The 22,699-nt window shown below is 34.1% G+C and overlaps 1 protein-coding gene and 1 pseudogene across 13 annotated transcripts in view; both read right to left on the bottom strand.

Annotated features, from left to right (window-relative positions):
• The window catches only part of LOC138175870 (semaphorin-3A), a 666,319-nt gene that overhangs the window by 447,073 nt on the left and 196,547 nt on the right, over window positions 1-22,699 (bottom strand). For 7 of the 13 annotated variants that reach the window (XM_069106486.1, XM_069106490.1, XM_069106487.1 and 4 more), the window contains exon 2: window positions 1,195-1,264. The exons of the other annotated variants lie outside the window; for them this stretch is intronic. The gene's annotated coding sequence lies outside the window, so the exon portion shown is untranslated. The remainder of the gene's footprint in view (window positions 1-1,194; window positions 1,265-22,699) is intronic. 13 annotated transcript variants of the gene reach the window in all.
• Window positions 1-22,699, bottom strand: part of LOC138175715 (ribonuclease P protein subunit p25-like) — a 49,237-nt pseudogene that overhangs the window by 14,023 nt on the left and 12,515 nt on the right.

The following is a 22,699-nucleotide window of genomic DNA, read 5'->3' as shown; positions in this document are numbered from 1 at the left end:
CTTCCTTCCTTCCTTCCTTCCTTCCTCCCTCCCTCCCTTCCTTCCTTTCTTCCTTCCTTCCTCCCTTCCTTCCTTCCTCCCTTCCTGCTTTCCTTCCTTCCTTCCTCTCTTCTTTCCTTCCTCCTTTCCTTCCTTCCTTCCTTCCTTCCTTCCTTCCTTCCTTCCTTCCTTCCTTCCTTCCTTCCTTCCTCCCTCTCTTTCCCAGATGAAAGGACAGCTGCCACTCATAGACCACATGACACTGGTGATTGGCATAGAAGCTTGACCTGCTCTATTTCCAAGTTTTTCTAATTGGTCCTTCCTTAGGTTGCCTGGTGGTTTCCCCCACACCCTAGACGGGGTGGGAATGGTGAGGTTCACCATATTGGTGCCAGACTTAGTGTACACTCCTGCTGAGTTTTAGCCTCAGCTTTAACCTTAGCATAGAACTCTGAAGCTGAAGTGATCCACCAGCTCTAGCTTCCCTCACTAGGGAACAAGCATGTACCACTACAGGCAATAAAATGTATTCTGCTAGTGATATGAAGGATTGATGAACTTACAAATTTAAAAAGGTAGCTAAGATCTGAAGCCAGGGGATCTAACTCCCAAACCAACATAAGGCTGCTCACTTCTGTCAGGAAAGAGCAAAAGAATGTCTCCATACAGTAATTCTATTCTCCTCTAAGCGAGCTCAGCTCTAAATGTTCTTTGGAAAATGGGGAAGGTGGAATACAACCAACTCACTTGTACAAGAAAAAAGGATCTATAACATCATTCTCTTACCTAGACTTTTTTTTTGGAGAGGGGAAGGCAAGGCAATTGGGGTTAAGTGACTTACCCAAGGTCACACAGCTAGTGTATCAAGTGTCTGAGGCCAAATTTGAACTCAGATCCTCCTGACTCCAGGGCCAGTGCTCTATTCACTTAGTCACCTAGCTGCCCCCTTCCCTAGACTTCTTGAAGGTATAATTTAGCATGTCTGGAGTATGATTTACCTGGACAATTCAAACATTCATACATTTACAAATACAATAATTGGGATAGCAAAACCCAGGGCTAAGCACATAACAGATGCTATATCCCTACTTGCTGACTAAGCATTCTATTTAATTATACTTTTAAGTATTTTTAAGGGCTGAACTATTATTTCCAAACTTGCACCAAATCAAAATGACATTTAAGGATACATCTGTATTTTTTTTAATCCCTTACCTTCTGCCACAACAAATACTTAAATTCTGAAGTGCTTTTTTTCTTCAATCCAACTGCATACTTTCAGTATCTTTAAAAATAAAAGGGGGAGATTCCTAAGTATTTTAAATCTTCAACCAAATGCTTTCAAATAACCTGGGTAACTTTAAAAAATGTGAATCAGGTAAAAGACTACAATTGCTAGAGGTACCCATCAGCTTTGACACTGACTCTGTAAGCTATCTGCACTGCTCACCAAATTTGAAGGTTATAGAACAGACTCATTATTTAGGCTGAGACTGAGAACATATAAAAGCAGTATTAATCTGAGCATTTTATAAATTAGTTAAAACACTTATAATCTAAACTAATAACATTTGAATCCATGAAATCATTACCATTTAAAAAATATTTGCTGATATCTTAAAGAAATACTAACATAACAGTTAACTAATTTCACACTGAATCACTGGACCTCACATTTCAGAGTTCCCTTGAATATGGGAGGGGAAATCTCCATAAATACAAAGTCAGGCAAGGTGATTTTTTTCAATAACCCCAATTGTTTCAAATCCTCAACGAATAAAAAATGTTTAGGAAAGGGTACTTCAAATTATTTCTTTTAATAGGCTTTTGTAAAACTAAATTATAGTCTTTCTCTTCCCCCTACACACTTAAGTATCAACACTATTTGTAAGACTCAATATAATAATTGTGTAGAAAAGAATAGATTCTTGTAAATGAAAGCCTTGGGGGAAAAAAAAAAGAAAAAAGTTCACCCAGCTGAGAAAAAATGTTTATAATTTAGTGGAACAAAAGGTTACATGGAGATGAATAAGTAACTGTGTATTAACTTAATAAGGCAAAATAATGGAGGGAAATTATTCTGGATCAAATATAATATCTGAGATAATACTGTCAATCAGCTATTATTAATAATACCTGTATTTATTACATGAGCAAAAGAGAGCTACTATGGTAATATAAGTGCTTTGGTCTCCAAATTTTTTATAAATAGTACACCTCATCAGTAAAAAGGAGGAAATGTACCCCACATACATTTATTTGCTTATTTGTCATTTCTGTACAAGTATTTCCATACATTAGAAAACTTACAGGAAAAGTAGAAATTAGAAAAAAAGATTAATGTTAGAGATCATGTTGTTGTTGCTTATTCTTCATTCAAGAGGACTGTGACAGTAGGATGGTGATGCCATGACTAGGAAGTGAATTAGATCTTAGTGCGGAAAGCCTGTACAAAGTCACCAGCCTCACTCACTCCTCCTGGGTCCAGTGGCAAGATATAGATCAGGACGACTGGAGATGCCACTAGAATAACGACTAGAGTGACTTTGTCACTAGAGTGGTATTGTCAAATATTCGCCATGGTTCTTAAATTTTTGGTAAATATTATATTTTGGAGATGAGGAAAGTCTTAAAGTGCAGTGAAAATGGGAAGAGAAGTCCAATCAAAGCATTGTATCGGATGACTACCCAAAAGATAAAGTTACTATTGGAATCCCTTATAATATTGAACACGGGAAGCAAAAGCTGGGAAGGTATTCATCCTACCCCCCCTTTTACATATCAATGCAATGGTTAAGTTTACATTTTAACAAAACAACTTGAAAGTCCCAAACCACCAAGCAAAGTTATTATGGAGGGCCTTTTCTCTTTCTATATATTCTAAAAATAGATTGATTCAAACCTATGCCCTAAAATCTTAATCCCCATTACAACCCATGCTGCCAGAAAGTTATGCAGTAGTGGGTAAAGTAGACTGTTAGGAACTTAAAAGATGAGGATCCAAGAGCCCACCTTAACATTAAACAGAATATATCTTTTACCTCTTCAGTCAGAATTTTCTTATCTCCCTTTAGCCTTTATTGAGTAGAAAATAGGACCACAATATAAATCAGAACTAATATCAATCGGAAAACATTTATTAAATACCTACTTGGTGCCAGACTTCGTGCTAAGAGCCAGAGATACAAGGTCATAATGAAACAATTGTTGCCCCCAAGGAGCATACATTCTTGGGATGAAGGGGAAGGAAGGCAAACTGTTAGTCTGGTAGACAAACCAGTCTTAATGAATAGCGAAAGAACATTAGCTATGGAGTCAAAGATCTGAGTCTGAATACACTTCTGGTGCATATTAACTGTGTATATGGGCAAATCACTTAACATTCCTGGGCTTCATTTTCCTCATTTCTAAAGTGAGGTAGTTGGGCTAGATGGCCTCTAAGGATCCTTTCAGCATATTAATCCTAGACATCATACTTTTTGAAATTCATTTTGGCAACCATGTAGAAGATAGATTTGAGAGATGATGTCTCCAATTTGGAGATTATTGAAATAATCCAGGTAAGAGGTGATGAGGCTTGAACTATCTGTGTGATTAGAGAGAAGAGGAAGGGAATAAGCATTTGTATAGATCTACTATGTTCCAGGTACTGTACTAAGTGTTCTAAGGCACTGTATGAATATTATCTCATATGACCCTTACAACAACCCTGAGAGGTAGGCACCATTGATATCACCATTTTACAGATGAGGGAATTGAGACAAAGTGATTGTGACTTTCCCATGATCGAACAGCTATCAATTGTGTAAGGATGGATTAGAACTATTTTTTTTTTTTTATTTTAAGCAATCAGGGTTAAGAAACTTGCTCAAAGTTACACAGCCAGTTATTTCTGGGTGTGGTGCTAAGTATCTGAGCCCAGATTTGATCCCCAGGTCATCCCGACACTGGAGCCAGTGCTCCTACTCACTGAGCCACCTGACCACCCCTTAGCAATTGGGGTTAAGTAATTTGCTCAAGGTTACATAGCCAGTTATTGTGGTGCTAAGTGTCTGAACCTGGATTTGATCCCCAGGTCATCCCGACACTGGAGCCGGTACTCTTACTTGCTGAGCCACCTGGCTGCCCCTTAGCAATTGGGGTTAAGTAACTTGCTCAAGGTTACCCGGCCAAGTGTTTCTGGGTGGGTGCTAAGTGTCTGAGCCCGGGATTCGATCCCCAGGTCATCCCAACACTGGAGGCAGTGCTCTTACTCGCTGTGCTACCTGGCTGCCCCTGGATTTGAACTTTTATAGAACAAATCCTTTTATTAAGAGATTTGTTCTGTGAAATTTAGATTCAGTCAAAGGGCCACACTCGAGGACCTAGAGGGCCACATGTGGCTCTGAGGCCGCAGGTTCCCCATCCCTGCATCCACTGTAGCACTTAGGTGCCTCTAAGAATGGTATAGATGTGATAAATATGAGGATGGAAATGAAAATATTTGGCAACTGTTCAGATATGTGTGGTGAGGAAGAGTGATGAAGTAGGAGAACAATGGGACTATAAACCTGAGTGACTAGAAGGTAGTAACCTTGACAAAATCTCCCCTGGATTTTTGGGATGAGTTAATGCAATGAATTCTGTGAGGAGATTGAAACCTATCATGCCTACTCATCCTGTGAGGCTCAGTCAACACTACCCAAAATAGTGGATGGGTAGGTGTCATGGTTCTTCCTCAAAGGTTATTAATCTGCAACACCAACCAAAAGTCTAGCGGCAGGGTGGGCATGCTAAGATGTGGAGAATTTTTCCAACTGCATCTGTGTAGTTGCTGGTATGTGTACCCAGGTAGTAATTAGGTTTTAACTAACATGAAAGGCCATTGCCAGGTGCAGAAGAAAATTGGGAGCTTGCACTAAGAGTTGGAGTGGGGCATAGTGAGACAAATTCCAGAATCAATAAGTTCTTATAAACTGAGACAGATCTATGTCCTGCCCAGTCTGGTCTCTGGTGGTGTTACCAAGAACATTTTGTGGGAGAAAACAATTTTTATTTTAGAAATCAATCTTCAAAGCTAAAAGGTATATCCCATAGACATCCTAGTTTCTCTTTCTGAAAGAGGTGGATTTGGGACTATTTTAATGTAGATGAGAAGAAATTAAAGGGGAAGACTTTATAAGGTCATCTATTAGTCACAAAACTTCTTGAGTTAACCCATATTCTTTGCACCTGGAACCAAAACATCTACACAGATGACTTAATATAATGTTCTGTATTTAAATGTCATTTAAATATTTTAATGAATTAGCATTTGATTAGTCTGATTCATTTAAGTGTGCTAAAAGTCCTATGATAAGACCACATACTTTCACAGATTTTACTCTTCATAGATCATATAGACAAATCTTTATTTCCTAAATCTATACCACGCACACACACACACACACACACACACACACACCAATTAGATTTATACAACCAACCAGATAGACAATTTTCTGGCTGATCACTGAGGTACTATCATGATGAAAAACTAGCTTTGTAGTCAGAGAACGTAAGTGCAAATAACTTATCTAGTGTTACCTGAATGACCTCAGGAAGGTCACTTAACGATAAAATCTGTTTCCTCATCTATTAAATTAGAAAATTAGACTATATGACCTCTAAGGTCCCTTCCAACTCTATATAGCTCTATACCTATATAGCTTTAATCAAACTCTATAACTTTAATCGGAATGTTATTCTCTGAAAAGAATTCTAGTTAAAATAGTCATGGAAATCTGATCATATCAGGGTCAGTTTGGTTATTCTGGACATATACACAGCAGTCAGGTTGAACACAAGGGAATCCCAACAGGTTATGTTTTCAGTTATCACTCTTCATAATATTTAGAAATTCTGAATAAAGAACACTGAAATATATTCATTTAATGGGCTTAGTTTCAAATTGCTTTATGCCCATTAGATGACTATATTTAAAAAGTTTATTGTGGTAGCCTTCCAAGCAGTGATACCACTAGTAGGCCTAAAACCCCAAAGAGATCAAAGAAAAAAGAAAAGGATCCATATGAACAAAACTATTTTTAGTAGTTCTTTTCTGTGGTAGCAAAGAACTGGGAAAAAGGAAGATTCCTAAAGAAAAAAAAATAACCCATGAAAATAATGGAATTGTCTTGTGGTAAAAGAAATGATATAAAGAACAGTTTCAGAGATATCTGGGAAGAATTGAATAGACTGGTTCAAAGTGAATGGAGCAGAACTAGAAGAATTTATGCTATAATTTTTAAAAAAGTGTGAAAGGAAGCAGCTTTTAAAGCTTTAAGTGTTGTGATCAATAGAATGACCAATCATTATTCCAGAGGACCTAAAATGAGAAAGCTATCAATTTCCTGAATAGAGAGGTGATGGACAACATAAAACAATAAGACATATTTTTGAACATGAAAAAAGGGGGAATTTATTTTGCTTGACTATGCATATTTGTTATAAAGGTTTTGTTTTGGCTTTTCTTGCTTCCTTACTTTTTTCCCTTCCTTCTTTTCCTTCTTTTTTTAGTGAGGGGAGGAAAGAAAGAAGAAATAAATGATTGCTAATTGAAAATAAAATCTTATAATGAAAATATATACTCACTTAAGGGAGATCTGCTGAGAGAGGAAAAAAGTACACTTAGAGTTATCTTTTCGAACACAAAACGAGACAAGAAGACTCCTACAGATAATTTTGGAAAGAATGATTGTACCTGACAAGTCATTGTTCAATTCTCACCAAATATTTTTGTACACAAGCTGTCAAGAGACTCCATTAGTGTCAGGAAAAGCTCCCTACCAAGCATAATTTTAGAGACCAGTTCCATAATGATAGTAACAGGAAAAATATGAATGGGAAATCCCTACTTCAAAAATACTTCAGTTCTTTATCCTATCACTTTTCCTTTCATCTTGGTTCTCCAGATATTTTTTTAAAGGTAATAGAACTTTAAAATTTTTTCAGGCTTCATTCCCAAAAGAGGAATGCTGTGAATAAGCAATACATTTTGTGTTCTGATAAACCAGATGTAGTGCAAGTTAACACAATTTGTGCTTAAGTCAGATAGTTTACATATATTAGGTTAACTTTTGAAAAAGGAAAGGGGACGTAAGTTTAGCTCCACATTTTTGCTGCCAGGCAAGCTAATGGAAGAGGAAAGCCTGTGGCCAGAAAACAATCAACACATTGACGACCTGGTATGGGACACTTCAGTGTTAATGTTTATATCGGTCAGGGGATGATACCTACACTTGAGTATGTGAATGAACTGAAATACTTGAGAACTGTTTGGTATTGGAAGGAGGCAATCTTCATAGATACCAAAGGATGTGTTGGGTGATAAATTCCAAGACTGTTTTGTTTTTTTTCACCAAAGTCCTTGCTCCTAACAACTTCATGATTCTGAAGGACATAGACCTGAGAGTGGACCTGGTAAGAGTAAGATTTTGTACTGGTAGTATAACAAGAAGTTATAGGTTGAACTTTTAATATGAAGCTGAGCCTACCACTTTTGCAGAGTCAGGTCTCAGAGTAAGAACCAGAAAACTGCTAGAGGCAATAGAGTGCCAGACATCAGATGGATGCCTTGGATCCCTAGGACATGGTTATAAATGGGCCTAGCCAGCCATTGCTGACATTAACTTTTTATATTTAAGTTTACATATTTATTGACACTTTTTTTATCACCTTTATTTCTTAATAGATACTTCTTTCATCTCTTCTCCAGAGTCATTAGTTATAACAAAAATCAAAAAAAGAAGCAAAATGAGAAAAGAAATTCTGAAAAACGAACCAACTCACCTATTGAGTTGTCTATGCAATGTTCCATACATATAGTGTTCCTCACATCTCCACTTCCTTACTGAAGGGAGGGGGATATATTTTCTCATCTCTTCATCAGAGTCAAACAAGATTTTTAAAATAATTACAGTGCTTAGTTTCTTTTTTTTGTCACTGTCCTTTCCATTAGAATTGTTTCAATAAATGCATATATTACTTTCCTTGCTCTACTTAATTCACTTTGTATCATTTCATATAATTATCAAATTGTCTTTTCTAATATTTATCTTTTCTTATAGTTCAGTAATAATCATTTGTACTCACATCAAAATGATTAAGCCATTTCCCAATAAGTGGGCATGTATTTCTGTTCAAATGCTTTTTTTACACTAAAAAGAAAAAGTGATTTTTTTTAAATGCATAAGACCTTTCTGAGTCTGATGTTCTTGGGGTAAATTCCTAAATGTCTGGGTTAAAGGATAAAGATAGTTTAGACATTTTTAAAAGTATAATTCACAGACTGTTATTTTCAATGCATGAACCTGGGATATGGCTAATTAATTACAGCAATAATAATCCAGCTCCCAAACCCTGCCACCATGGAAGGTCACAGACCTCCAGGGTAGGACCAAAACACACCCTTGTCGCACTCCTAAAATCTGAAACTCCACTCCAAAGTCATCAAAGGGTAGAAGTTGATCATACCCAAAGTCAGATTTGGGGATCGGAAAAAGTAGGATGGGTATCAGGATATATTGTGTAGGGGGAGGAGGAGTTTGGGTGGTAAACTATCCAAGTAGTTCAGAATTAGCACAGAAGTGAAATCAGTAATTTAAGTTATTGTATATGTTATCCTCTGGCAAGGGCAGGCAAATCCTCCCATATGGCTCTGGTGCCTAGTAAGCTGAAAACACTTTTGATTGAATCAAACAATAGAGTAGTAAGCTTAGTTTAGTTTCTGCACCTCCCTGAATCAAACAAAGCCATAGTATGAAAGACTGGATCCATCCAGTATGAAAGACTGGATCATACCATAAGCAATTTGTATGGTGTAACAGAGATAAGCTATCTGGTTTTGAGAGGTTGGACAAAGGGAGGACTGTTCTGTGGCTGAAAAGGGAGAGAGCAAGATTTCTTGGCTCTATACACATCTTGAAAAGAAGGCCTCAGGATGAGAAAGTCCTGACAAAGAGTTCAGCTTTCCCCAACTCCCTACCATGTCTGTCTGTCTGTCTGTCACCATTTTTCATGGTGACTGAAAAATGTATCACCATCCTACGGTCAACCTAGTGATAAGCTTCTTTGAACTTAGCTAGGCTGGTCCTCAGACAACAAATATACAATCCATTCCCAGGTCAGGATTTGAAGTTTCTCTAGGTGATGAGAAATTTTAGAGCATGCTCTCCTGGCATAGTTTTGTGAGCCAACAATAATATCCACATCATAATTAATCCATCCATCTATGAAACAATCAACTAGATTTATGAAGAGCCTACTACATTCCAGGAATTGTGGTAGGCTTTAGGCATACAAAAACAAAAATGAAACAATCTCATTAAACTTTGATATGATTTAGTGGAAGATCTGCCTGACAGGGAAGTATGAATATAAAAAAAAATAAAAATTTCTGATGAATTTAATAGAACTTCAACATATTTAAAAGCATAATTCATTTATCAAATCTAAAGATTTATAGAAGATATAACTTCACCATAACATTTTAACTATAGAAAACAAGTAAATTATAAATTTTAAAGGATTGTGTTCATTTTTTTATTTTAATCCATATGCTACTTAAGTATAAAAATGGAAACAAATCTGCTTGATAAATTCGGTTGCAAACTTATATTAATTATAAAAACATGAACATTGAGTTAAACATGTTTATGACTATCATTCTGGTAAAGGTTTTTATTCTTATAGTTCTTTATCAGTACCTTTAGATATGTGAAAGAATAAATGTATACTCTTCCCATCTCATTTTCAAAGAAAGATCATTAAGAATCATACATAAAGGAGATTAGAAGGACCTAAAAGGCCAGTTTGTTTAAGCCTCCATGGAAGAATTGTTTCTTTAAATAAACTTCCTGGTGACTTTACCAGCAGAATTTAAGGCAGATTGCACAAATGTGTTGGGACATTACTAGGTCAGAATGAGGTCACAGGGGGATCTTTGATGAAAAATTCTCAGGGACAAAGGATTTCAAATGGGCATTGAAAGATCTATTTCCCTTTTACACAAACTTTCTATATTGAAGAGTTTTTGTTTTCCATCAGCAAAACCCATTATAATCCTTACCAGGGACTGTGGTATCAAAACCTCTACTCTATTCCACAACCCCTTCACGACCAAGCAAGGTAGCTATGCTTAATTCCTATAAATCCCTTGATTTGTCAGAAAGATCACCTTTTAAGGATCCATTGTACAAAAAGAGGCAGAGAAATGAAAAACTAGAACTTTTATTTTTTTGACCTGGTTGTTTAATTTAAATTCGTTTTACTTAGCAAATTCTATGTTATGGAAGATCCTTAAGAGAAGAGAATATTTTTTATTTCTGTTTGAATTCTTAGCACTTTGATCAGTGTCTTGCATATAGTAGGCACTTAATAAAGGCTTTTAAAAAACTGAAATGTAGAAAGATTATAGATTATAGCATTTTAAAGATGGAGTAGATAATGACATGGATACATTTTAATCTCTTCATTTTAGTGATTAAGAAATTAAAGCTCAAATACATTAAAACTCAAGGTCACACAATACGATCCTCTGGGGATATTAATTTTTTAGGTATTTTCTTAGTGTTCTCAGAAATCCCACTTTCACCTCCATTAGCCTAACATGCAAGCAATCATTTTTTAAATACCTAAAATGTTCCACAACTACTCTTAACTTTAAGTAACTAAGAAGCCACAAGAATTAAAATGGAATGTGACAGACCATATCCATTCATATACTAGACTTCAATGTATAGAATTATTGTAACTACAATGCAGAAGAAATATGAGAATATCGACTAAAGCTCGTCACTTTCACATAAGAATCTCTTGGGGATACCACTGAATCATATATATTTGATCAATCTTCAATTCCCCCCACTGTTTCAAGGAAGTGTGTCAATATTATTCCTTAAACGTGGCTTCATATAACAAAAGTATATATCCTGGTTCTGTCTCCACCAGAATAAAGAGGGAACACATCTAGAACCTTGGGATTATAGCAACATATTTCTCATATTACCCAAGGCTTTTTTTCCCCTATCATTGCTTCTTTTTTTCTTCCAGATTTCTACCCTCTATTTATTATCTCATTTTAAGTGCTCTTATATACAGAGGTTGTAGCTTGACTTTTGTGTGTTTTTTTTGTTTAGTTTTATTCTATAATTTCCTTATTTTATTTCTAAGCACTTCAAGTGAAGTACAAAAAAAGGCATTCTTTTTCTGAGTTTTCTGATTTTTCAAAGCAACTCCAACTCTAATAAAAATTCAGATTTCATTTATAGTCTTTTCTAAAAGCAGATAAAATAAGTGCAGATCTCTGATACCCTACTGGGTACTTGATTCACACAGCAACACGCACTGTCATATACTTTTATTCTTTTATATATAGCCTTTAAGAGACTTTCCAGTCCATGAAGTTTTATTGTCATCCAAATCAACAGGAACCAATTTTTGCAAGTGAAACTGTGAAAATCATTGCCAAAGTTATAATATACATGTTCTCTCACTTTAGGTATTCATTCATTTTGCAGTTCTGTCAAGAAAATCAATCCAAGACTCGGTTATGGTTCATTAGGAATAAATCAAATTAGTTTTTTTATATTGTTCTATTGTGCTGTCTTTAGCAATTTTTATCCATAGTTTTTCATTCTTGGAATGAGATCATTTTTCTTCTTTTTTTAGTCATGTGGCTCTATATTCACCTTTTCTCCCAAAACATTGAAAAGAAAAAAAATGTTAAAAGAACATTTTTTTAAAGTAGGAAAGTTATTGGAAAATTATTTGGTTATGTTCATTTGAAGTAAGTTATGTTATTATCTGGGTTCTTCCTTCTGTGGAAGTTGGGGGAAGGAGGACTGGTATAATTAGGGGTTAAGAAAATGTTCATGTGGAGTTATTCTGAAATAGCCAGGGTAAATTTATGTTGAAAAGCACAAAAAGAGAATATCTCCTCCTGGTAATATTAAGTTATCAGCTGCTATTTTCCTTTGTTTCTATGTGTGATTTCAGAAATTACCCAAAACAAAATCCAAGGCCTGATATGATAGAATCATATCTTAATAATTTTCAAGAAAACCAAGCAAGGTATGTAGAGGTCGTGTCCATCTGATCCTTCAAGGACATAGTTTACTATCACACTAATAATTTGTCTAGTCAAAACTGTAAATCAGTCCTGGGAAACCCACGTTATGAGGTGAGAACAAAACAGAGAAACACAGCAAGAAGAGGACAAGGGAGTAAAAAATACATGAGTCAAAAGTTAGGATAGATCATTGGATAAACAACACTTAAACTTTCAGGACACATGAATACGGGGGAGCCACTTGTCAAGCAAGATGAGACTGGGTCAAAGGTAAGTAGGCAGCCAGAAGTCTAAAAGTACATGGAAGTGGATATCGAGACAAGTTAGTAGTTTGGCTCAAAGTAATCTATCAGAGGGGCAGAGGTAGAAACAAGGAGATTTTTCAAATGAGGCAAACCTAGTCTTGGTCAAAAAGTTTTTATATGTTTAACTGAAGCAATATCTTATGAGTAAATTCCTAAGTCACTAGTACTCAGGGCTGAGAAGGTTAGGGCAACTGAAGTGTAGAAACTTCTTACACCTGGGAAATTCTAAAAGGACACCAAAATGAGTACCATTCTCTGAATCTAGCAGCCTGTTGACATTTTAGTGATTATCCTTTCTGACTGCAAATTTCTCAAGGGAAAGGACAATACTTTTGTGTTTTGTTTAAAATGGCAACAAACAATAAAAATGAAAACATTTAACAAGGAATTTCTTATATGTGCTATGGGTATATTCAGTGTTGGTCGGACACTGGTGATAAAGGGAAAAATTCTATAAATTTTAGCAAGATTCATTCTTCTGACCTTTGAATTCTGTAGGAATGACAAAAAGTAAGATGAAATTATAAGAACTTTGAAGTTGTGTGTATGTGTATACACGCATATGTGTGCATGGATACACATACATACATATAAAGTGTTCTAAAAAGTAAGAATTAAAATAGATGTAATAAATAACAGAGATCATAAGCTTATCTCAATAGATACAAAAAACACCTTTGACAACACAGAACAATCATTCCTAATAAAATCACTAGAAAGCATAAGATTAAATGGAGCTTTTCTTAAAAGATAAGTAGTTTCTATCTAAAACTAAGAGCAAGTGCTATCTGTAATGAAGATAAACTTGAAACCTTACATTTGATCAGGGGTGAAGCAAGAATGTCTATTATCACCAGTATAATTTAATATTTTACTAGAAACACTATCTATAACAGTAAGACAAGAAATAGAAATTGAAGAAATAAAAACAGGCAATGAGACAATAAAACTCTCATTCCTTGCAGAAGATACAATGATATACTTAGAACACCCTAGAGAATCAACAAAAAAAAAATCTAATTGAAACAATTAAGAACTTTAGCAAAGTTGCAGAATATAAAATAAATCCATATAAATCATCAGCATTTCTAAATACTACCAACAAAATCCAACAACAGTAGATAGAGAAATTCCATTAAGAATAACTTCAAAAAATATAAAGTATTTGTGAGTCTATGTGAGATTACACAAACACAATTTCAAAACACTTTTCACACAAAATGAGATAGATCTAAATAATTGGAGAAATATGAATTACCCATGCATAAGCCAAGCCACCGTAATAAAATGGCACTTTTCCCTAAATTAATTTACTTATTTAGTGCCATATAAATCAAATTAGCAAAGAATTATTTTATACAGCTAGAAAAAATAATAATAAAATTAAATTTATTTGGAAGAATAAAAGGTCAAGAGTATCAAGAAAAACAATTTTTAAAAGCTTAATGATTAATACTTCCAGATTTCAAACCATATTACAAAACAGGAGTTATCAAAATATTCTTTTACTGGCTAAGAAATAGAGTAATGGATTAGCATAATAGATTGCACATACAATACATATTAGTAAATAGCCATAATAATCTAGTGTTTAATAAAGATCCAAGATTTGGGGGTTAAGAACTCAATCTGGCAAAAATTTCAGGGAAAGCTGGAAGTTAGTTTGGCAGAAACTAGGCACAGAACAACAGCTTACACCATATACAACATAAGGTCAAAATGGATAAATGGTTTACACCTAAAAGGAGATAGTATAAGTAAATTAGGGTAGGATGGAAAAATGTTCCTGTCAAATCTATAGATAAGGGAAGAGTTTCTAACCAAAAAAGAGATAGAGAGGACCACAGGACATAAAGGGAAAATTTGACTACATTAAATTAAAAAGCTTTTGCACAAACAAAACTTATGTAGTCAAAATTAGAAGAAAAATAAGAAACTGGGAAAAATTACAGCTAGTTTCTCTGTTAAAGGCCTCATCTTTCAAATATATATGGAACTGAGTCAAATTTATAAAAAATAACAGCCATTCCCTAGCTGATAAATGGTCAAAAGATATGAACAGGTAGTTTTCAGGAAAAAAGAAATCAAATAATCAAAATATCAATAATCACATAAAATTATTCTAAATTACTACTAATTAGAGAAATTAAAATTAAAACAACTTTGAGGTACCACCTCACACCCATCAGAGTGGCTAACATAATAGAAAAGGAAAATAACAAATGTGGAAGGAGCTGTGGTAGAATTTGGACAGTAAAGCACTGTTGCTAAAGTTGTGACCAAGTACAATTATTCTTAATAACCATTTGAATCAATGTCCAAAAGTTTATAAAACTGTGCATACTCTTTGACCCAGAAATACCATTGCCATTAGCCCAAAGAGATCAAAGAAAAGAGAAAAGAACCCATAAATAAAAATATTTATAGCAGCTCTGTCATTAATTGAAAATTGCTAGGATGCTCATCAAGTGGTGAACGGCTGAACAAATTGTGACGTGTGAGTATGATAGAATATTACTACCCTGTAAGAAAAGATGAGTAGGATAGTTTCAGAAAAATCTGGGAAAACTTAGATGAACTCATGCAACATGAAGCAATCAGAAGCAGGATAACATTGTACATAGTAAAAATAGTATTGTAAGAATGTGAAAGACTGAAAGACTTAGCTACTTTGATCAAGACAGTGATGTAAAACAAATCCAAAAGACCCATCATGAACAATGCTATCTACCTCCAGAGAGAGGATTGATGAACTCTGAATAGAGATTAAAGCATATTTTTTTGTTTAACTTTTAAAATTTTCTTTTTTTAATCTGTTTGCTTTTGCAACATGCCTGGTAAGAAAATATATTTCACATGACTTCAGATATATGATAGATATCATATTGCTTACCTTTTCAATGGATATGGGTCAGAAAAGAAGAATAAAATTTAAAACTCAATTTTTTTTACATATAAATACTCAAGTTTTTTTACATATAATTGGGAAATATTTAAGGAAATGAATATATGCTAGATTTTGAAAAAAGAAAAAAATTAACAGTTAAGTCCAGCCATTATAATCTTCAACCCTCCAAAAATCCTGTATTGCTTAAAAAGATATGGATTATTACACATTTTTTTAATCAGAAAAAACTTTAATTTTCATTCAGGTAACTGTATCATCAAACCTCACAAGTTTATTCTGAATGTCAAATGAGAAAAATGCACAGTGCATAGAGCAGTGATGAGCACATAGCACTATATAAATATTGGTTAATAATAATAGCAATAATATAAAACAGGTACTACTGGGGAGAAACCCTTGAATCTATATGAACTTGAAAAGATTTGAGTAAGAACCAAGTCCTATTTTCCTAAGACCAGCCTAGCTAGTTGGCCACCAAATGGTTAAGTTTTTTGATCACAGTGAAGATACACTAAAGAATGGAATCGTTGCAACCTATTTTAGCAGAAAGGATATCAACTCCCCAAAAATAAAAGATTTTTGAAACTTGAAATTACTTTATAAATAATCTACCAAAATAATTGTCCTCAAAAATTCAGTGGAAGACTATGTGTCTGGATAAAATTCAACATTTTCGGTTTTGAAACTCGATATAATATGTTTTTCACCTATTGCTCCTCTAACTTTATTTCACATTCATCCACTTCACACATTGTCCCATCCAGTTGTTGTTTGTCCTTCATTCTCAAAAGGGATCAATTCCTGATACACGCTGATCTAATTTCTCTTTCCCATAAAGGATATATCATCTTCTAATAGATCATTTCTGGAAAGTAACAGCTCCTTAATCTGCCTCAAAGAGTACACAACTTCCTTCAAAGCATAGCTGAGATAGTATCTCCTACCTGAAGACTTCAATGATCTCTCTATCCTTCTCAAAATGATTTTGTATTCTTTTGTACATAGTTGTTATTAATTTATAACTATGAATGTTGGATTTTTTCAGTAAAACATAAATTCCCTCAGATCTGAGACGTCTTTTTCAAGCTCCTAACATAATATACTGACAATGGTAGGTACTTAATAAATGTTTGTTAAATTGAACTGAAATTAATCACATTCATACCCTCTCATTTTGCAGAAGAAAACTAAGTCTAGAGAGAAGACATTTCTAGTTTCCTAGCATTACATAGTCATTTAGTAGTAAAGCCAAGATTACAATCCTGATATACTGATTCCAAAAGCAGAGATTTTTACATTAAATCACTTTTATGTGGAATATCATGTAGAAAAGGAGGATGCATATTCAAAATAACCAGCTGAAAAATGAAACAAAAAAAAACATTCAAACCTCAGTAATCAGGAGGTTATTGCTCGTTCCAACTGAATGATTTGACCAAATGTTTTATTTTTGGACAAGCCCAGATGAATTCAGGAACTTGTATACAATTTTGAATATAAATCCTTCTTATTGTAATTCAAACCAATGAATTTTTACTAATCTCATTTGAACAGCATCTTTTCCTACTTAGAAATTATTGTTAAAGGATTTCTTTTAACTTTCCTAAAAACCATTCGTCACCCATGTCAAAATACATTAAAATATACCTACTTTAACCAATTTAACAATTGCTAACTTTGGTTATTTTTTTCCATCATTAATTTTTTTCTATGTTATATGCCTATTTAAAAAAATTATAGCTTGCATTTTTCCACTTTATGATATAAAAGTCTTACAAAAGTCTTTCCGGCATCTGATATTTCCATTGATAACATTTTCCAATATTATTTTCATAAAATTTTGAGACAAGGAGGTTAGAATTTGTTATAATTTGAAAGGATACTCATATTTCATAAATATTGTTCTTTACCTTAGGCACGGAAGTAAGAACATAATGGCATAATTTAGGAGATGTTATAGCATTCTTTTTCAATTAAAGCCCTTTTGAATTAAAGTGTAGACACACAAACAATATATAAAGATAAAGAAAATCTTCCATATGTGCCTGTAGTTTACTTTCCCAACTAATGATAAGAGAATATACCTAGAATCATCATACTTAGGCTATGACCAATTTTACAGAGGGACAAACTTAGGTATCAAAATTAGTTGATAAATTACTAGGTACTGAAGTTACAATACATATAAAACTCTAATTTTTTTGTACCCCAAAATGTTTTTTACCTGAACTTCAGGCATTACTGGAAGAAAATAGATAGTAAAACCTATGCAGTAAAAAGACTATTTCCAAACATCAGACAAAGAAAGTTACCAGTCACCTGTACTATTCCTCATTAATCTTTTAAATCTATGAAAAATCAATTTTCATTTTCCCAAAATCTTAGCCTTTTAAAAAAATAGGTTGTAATAGCAGAAGACTCCAAGACCAGATCTGGGAAAAATATAGCAAAGAGGCACAGGGGGCAAATCCACAAGAAAAGAGATCAAACTTTGCAATATCTGCAAATTGCCAGAATTCTTTAAAATGTCTCTCATTTTCACAAAGTGTAGTGAGGCAAAGCTCTTTCCTATGTGGTATGCCCTACAGAAACTAGTGTGCTCATCATGCATTTCTTCTAATGGAACCCAGTGACATTTTGCTCACTTTTAGGAAGTTGTACTATTAGCTGATAGCCAGCACCTTAATAGGCTACTTCTCCATATTAATGATAGATGCAGCTTCTGGAACCCCTTAAAAACTCTGTCTAGCCCTCAGGCTACATTTGTCCTGAAGTAGCAAGTCACATGTAGCCTTGAGGGACTCACATAACTTGAGCAAAGTTATATTCAGCTTCCCATGGGAGGAAATTGGGTCAATCTGATGGTAGATGCAAAAACAATAAAGGTGAGAAAGAATTGCCATTTGTTTTCTCAGTTTAATTTATCATCTCATTCCTTGAGTTCCTAGATATATAAGGTTTGTACACAGAAAAAGTCAAAATGAAAAAGTAAGTGGTCTTATAATAGTATTGCATATTTCAATGACAACATATCTTTGAATTAGTTTGAGTTTTTTATTCTAATTTTTGAATATGATGAATGATAAATTAATTCTTAGTTTTTAAAATTTAAGTTTTATGATAAGAGTTTTCCTCCCATAGTTTTAATACTTCCTTAATGATATTTGTAATTTTCCTTTTATCTGAATTCGAACAGCTTAAATAAAGAAAAGATTTTTCCTGTTTACACACACATGCACACACACACAATCTGTATGTACATATGTACATTCTTTGTATCTCCTGACATCTTCCTAGTCTGAATTTCACAATATTTTTTTCATAGTATCTGTACTTGACTATTTCCTTGTCTCAACACATTTCATCACCTATTATGGTCACTGACTTGACAATAAATTATTTAACTTGAATAAATATTCTCTTTTGCAGAATGATTCTTAGGTCAAAAAAAATGCAGCTACCTCAGAATACCCTAACATTGAATCTATGTGAAAAATGTCCAGCTTCCTCTTTTAAAAGTTTTGTGGAAAATCCAATAGAAGAAACAATATAGTTCCACCTTATAAAACCAGTACGTTAGAAATCCATATAGTTTATCCTATAGAGGAAGAGAAATATAAGAAAACATAGATTTAAGGAACTACTTTACAAGTCATATCTCTTGACCTTTGTTTTTTATTTTCATGTACTCTATAGGTCTACCCTAAATTTTTGATTTTTTTTTTTTATACATAGCACTCCATCTCCCATCTTGGTGCCTTTTAACTGGTTGTCTTCCCATGCCTAGAATGCATTCCTTTATCGCCACCCCTTAAAATACTAATTGTATATAATGACTCAGCTTAATGTATTCATGCTACAATAAACCACTCAAGATTCCTTATCCCTACCCCACTAGAGCTACTGCCTTTTATCATTCAGAAAAATTTATCACCTTGTGTCCATTCTGTACCTATTTGCTAATGTGTGTGCATGTCTTCTTATAGAATCAAAATTTGTTAGGACAGGGTCTCTTTTACTTTTGTCATTGAGTATCCAAAGCTTAGGATAGAGTAGAAGCTTAATAAGTATTAGTGGATTTGATTGATTAAAATAGGATAGGAATGGAAGGCAGGGGAAGAATGGATTAATGTGAATTTTTGATGTCTTATAGGATACATGATGTTCATATTCCCTCCCATGAGTTAGACTCTAAGCCTTCAGAGTACTCTAATCCTTTTGTCAACTAGAGAATTACAAATGTAGAGCTAGAAAGGACCTCAGAGTTCATTTAATCCAGCTCCTTCATTTTACTGCCAAGGAATTTGAAGTCCTAGATAGCTTAGATTATTTAACTGTCTAAGGTCATACAGGTAGGAAGTGAGAGAACTGAGATCTGAATACAAGATCTTTGATTCCAAAGTCAGAATTCTTTCTATTGGGTTAAGTTCATATTTAACCATATAGTCATTTATGATTTTATGGTAGCCTTAGTTATTAATAATTTCTAATGAAATTATAAATTTCAAAAAATATAATATTTCAAATTTAAGCTTTAGTTCTTTAAATTGTTAAATAAGAATATTAAAAATTATCTGCCTCCTGAACTACACCCTAGTAATTCAATAGAAAGAGTTTTGCAAACAGTAGTTTCAAGAATAATAGCTTTCACCTTATGTGAAAATCAGTAAAGCAATCCAGCTGAATAAATGTTTATTAGGTTTCTACTTTGTGCAAAGGCTTGTGCAAGGTGCTATGGCTGTTTAAAAAAAAAAACAAAAATGTGTTCAATGGGTTTACAGTCTATTAAAGGTATATAAAATGCAGGCAAATAAGTTAATTTTTGTTTTTGTTTTTTGGAGGGGGGGAGGTAGGGCAATTGGGGTTAAGTGACTTGCCCAAGGTCACACAGCTAGTAAGTGTTAAGTGTGGGAGGCTGGATTTGAACCCAGGTCCTCCTGACTCCAGGGCTGGTGCTCTACTCACTGCACCACCTAGCTGCCCCAATAAGTTAATATTTTAAGGAATGAGGAAAGAACACTGACATCTGGAAAGGATGGAAATGAGACAGAATCTGGGAAGACTTCATAGAGTATGTAGTACCTGAGCTCAATCTGGAAGGAATATATAGTGTTATGCTAAGTTATATATTATAAGATAGTATGCTATATCATGTACTACTTGAAAAGATAGTTGACAAGGAAGCACATTCAGTACATAGCTTATGTAACTATAAAGTAGAAGACACTGGATTCAGGGAAGTATCCCTGTTTGACTGGAAGTTAGTAATCAAGAGAATTATATGAAATAAAGAAAGGGAAACTGGAAAGAGATGAAGAAAGGCCTTGAATGACAGAGCAAGGGAGCTCAATTTTATCCCAGAGTCAATAGGGAATCCAAATTTTTTAGTACAGAAGTAACATAGTTAGTTCTATGCCTTAGGAAAATTTGGGCAACCATGTAGCAAAAAGGCATCAAACTCAAATAGAAACAGGGCCACTAGACCATATGTAAGATTCCTTACAGCCATTTACTGATTTAGAAAAACACATGTTGATGTTATCTACATTTTGTTGTATTTCTATTTATGTTGTTAAATAATTTCCAATTACATTTTAATATAGTTTAGGTCTCATTCAGAGTGCTGTGCTCAAATGCCTGGGCTAGGGCTTTCTTTGAGGAAAAAGTGTTTGTGAAAGATGGATTGTAGATGGTGTCTGGAAGTAGGGAGATTGATAAGAAACGTGTTCTGATGGCCCAGGTGAGAGGTGATGTGGCCTGAAACAAGGTGATGGAAATGTGAGTGGAGGTATTAAAAAAGTGGAAGTGACAGGCTTGACTAAGTAATTGGCTATGAAGAAGGAATGAGAGAAAAGAGTCAAGGAAAATCCAATCTTATTAGCTTAGGGAAATGGAAGAAGAAAGGGAATATCTAGGGAACATAGGTGTCATGTTCTCTTCAGGGATGATATCCCTAAAATCTGCAAGTGACCTTAGCACACAACTACTATCTCCACCATGTACTCTGATTTTCATTAAAAAATTTTTTTTTAAATAACAAAATTTCGTGTGTACAGACACATGATGGTGACATGTGGAACATCAGGGCTCGAAAGATAAAGGAGATTAAAACACATTTGCTGTCTAGACTCTACTGGTGCTAGGGTTTCCTGTTCAAAGTAAGGGCCCAAGATTTTCCATCCTCCACCCTTTCCCCTACTCAGTATTCATTAAGTAAGGAAATACCCCACAATGCTCTATAGTTATCAGGGCAGCACCTTTAAGAAATGGAGATTTCAGTATGAATAAGGTTTATGATAAATATATTTATAATAATTTATAACAAACATATCATTGTGGAATAGAAAAATGGAGAAGTGACAAGTCGAAGGAAAGTACAGGATTTAAAGTCAGAAGATATTGATTCAAATCCTTCCATGGCACTTACTAGTCATACAGGAGTATGAGACTGGGAAAGTACCTTAGCCTCTACAAGTCTTGTTTCCTCACTTTAAGTGGAAGGTTTAGGACTAAATGACTTCAGAAGTTGCTTCCAGCTTCACAGTTTTTACTTGTTTCATTCCTATTATTAAGACCTTGCCATCCATGCTTGGTTTTTTTTTCATACAAATGCTCCCCAAAGATTAAGATTCCAATAGAGCAATATTGAACAAGTTAATACTGTTGCTTCTGTGTTGGAACATGGATGTCAATCAAGAAATTTATTCTCTGTGGCTTTTAGTTCATTCCCTTTTCTTAAAATTAAAATTCACTACAATTGTACCATTAAGTGTTTCCTGCTAAAAGTCGCTTTTGTCAAGAATAGCTCTTTCTCTACGATCCTTTGGAACTCATCACTGTAGTGTATGAGCATACCGAGCATGACAGACGCTTTCAACTAAAGTAGACCATTTGAGGAATATCCTTTTTAAGTTAAAGTAAAATATCTTGAGAAATTCTTATAATTGCAAGGGAGTGAATTTTGAAAGCAGATAAGAAAAAACTCTCAAAGAAACAAACAAGAAAACATGAATGTAAAAGTTAAAAAATGGAAAATGTCCATGTTCATACCACCTTCTAAACAAGAGATCCTCTTACAATGAACTGCAGTTCACAAAAAATAGTTTACTCTCTGATTGTATTCTGCTGTAAATCATATGGACAGATGTGGGCCTTAGTCACGCATCATGGATGATTATTATCAGTTTGGATTTATGCAACACAGGCTAAGGATCATTTTGTTTTTATTCTTACTTTTAATTTCTTTGGTTTTATAACAAAAAAAAATGCAATATCCCATGCATTTCTTTTTGTTATAGCACAACATCTGTACAATAAAAAATATTTACATCAAATACTTTTTTCTCTTCATAAATATGACTTTAAGCCCATGCATAAGTCTGTTTATTCTCTTCCAGAGAGTAGTTATGTTAGGGGTTC

This window comes from Petaurus breviceps, unplaced genomic scaffold (assembly GCF_028583685.1).
Source record: "Petaurus breviceps papuanus isolate PSGF00001 unplaced genomic scaffold, PetGlider_PUasm1.0 79, whole genome shotgun sequence".
Taxonomy (NCBI): Eukaryota; Metazoa; Chordata; class Mammalia; order Diprotodontia; family Petauridae; genus Petaurus; species Petaurus breviceps.
The sequence above is the reverse complement of the archived record's forward strand: the minus strand, read 5'-3'. Positions and strand labels throughout refer to the sequence as shown.